The sequence below is a fragment of the Octodon degus genome, unplaced genomic scaffold, assembly GCF_000260255.1.
Source record: "Octodon degus isolate 3935 unplaced genomic scaffold, OctDeg1.0 scaffold00048, whole genome shotgun sequence".
NCBI classification, from domain to species: Eukaryota; Metazoa; Chordata; class Mammalia; order Rodentia; family Octodontidae; genus Octodon; species Octodon degus.
Window position 1 is genome coordinate 7,113,569 of NW_004524624.1, and position 1,738 is coordinate 7,115,306.

The 1,738-nt window shown below is 52.1% G+C and overlaps 1 pseudogene; it reads left to right on the forward strand.

The window, feature by feature from the left end:
* Positions 1 to 1,518, forward strand: part of LOC101591119 — a 2,325-nt pseudogene extending 807 nt beyond the window's left edge.
* Positions 1,519 to 1,738: the final 220 nt, after the last annotated feature.

Genomic DNA, 1,738 nt, shown 5'->3' on the forward strand with positions numbered 1-1,738 from the left:
GGGGCTGGCTGGCATGTGGGGGATTGAACCGTGGTCCCTGTGATTTACTAAGCTTGTTCTAAGTAGGTGCTTTAGACCACTGAGCCATCTCACCAGCCCCCGGCACTGTGACTTTTGAACAGTCCATTGAAGCTATGCAAGCTGTATCTATGTTTAATGGTAAGCTGCTATTTGTAAGACTGATGCACGTCAAAATGGATGAGAGAGACTTACCAAAGGGAGATTTTTTTCCCCTCCTGAACTTCCACAGAAACTTCCCCATAGACTTGGTGGTGTTGGCATGGGGTTAGGACCAGGAGGGCAGCCTATTGACACCATTCATCTGAACAAAGGCATCGGAATGCAAAACGTGGGCCCTGCAGGAATGGGAATAGAAGGCATTGGATTTGGCATAAATAAAATAGGAGGCATCAAGGGACCCTTTAGTGGTGGCATGGAAAATGTGGAACAGTTTGTATCTGGGCTGAACATGGGGTGGATAAATGAAATCCTAAGTAATGCATTGAAAAGAGGAGAGATCATTGCAAAGCAGTGGGGAGGTGAAGGTGGAGGCAGCGTCCCTGGGATTGAGAGGATGGGTCCTGGCATTGACTACATTGGGAGTGCCGGCATGGAGCGCATGGGTACAGGCCTGGGCCGCGGCATGGATCGTGTGGGCTCTGAGATCGAGTACATGGGCCTGCTAATGGATCACATGGGCTCTGTTGGGCACATGGGCTCTAGCATCAAGCGCATGGGCCCACTGGGCCTCGACCACATGGCATGCAGCATCGAGCGAATGGGCCAGACCACGGAGCGGATCGGCTCCGCAGTTGACGACCTGTGTGCCGGCATGAGTTTTGGCCTGGCGCGCATGGCTGTGCCTATCGACTGTGTAGGCCAAACCATTGAGCGCAAGGACTCTGGTGTGGAGCGCATGGGCCCTGCCTGCCATTGAGTGCATGTACCTGAGCATGGAGCACATGGTGCCCGCAGGCAAGGGGGCCAGCCTGGAGCGGATGGGCGCCGTGATGGATCACATGGCCTCCGGCCTGGAGCGGATAGGCCTGAGCAACCTGGAGCGCATGAGTCTGGAAGGCTTAGGCGCCAACAGCCTGGAGCGGATGGGCCCCACATGGGCCCGGCCCCGGGCGCTGGCATCGAGCTCACGGGCCTGGCCATAGGTGGTGGTGGTGGTCCTGGCTTTGACCACGCCAATGAGATAGAATGTGGAAACCTTGGAGGAACCTTTGAAGGTTCCTTTGGTGGAGCTGGAGGTCATGCTCCTGGGGAGGCCAGGAAGGTCTGCCAGATATTTGTGAGAAATCCCCCATTTGATTTTCCATGGAATATGCTAAAAGACAAATTCAACGAATGTGGCCGTGCGCTGTACGCCAAATTCAAGATTGAGAATGGGAAGTCCGGAGCGGTGTGGTTAAGTTTGAGTCACCAGAGGCGACTGAGAGAGCCTGCCAGATGATGAATGGAGTGAAGCTGAGCGGTTGAGAGATTGATGTTCCTATCCATAGAAAGGCTTAAGCAGTTGTGGTTTTTAAACATCAATATCAGACCTCTGAATTTGTATTTTTTCTTGTTAACCATTTTAATTTGCTGGCTGGATATATAAAGATGTTTAAAAAAATCAGTTGCTTTTTGTTTTTTTTTTGGTGGAACTGGGGATTGAACTCAGGCCCTTGTGCTTGCCAGGCAAGCGCTTATTCTACTGAGCCATTTCCCAGGCAAAAAGTTCAGAAGGATT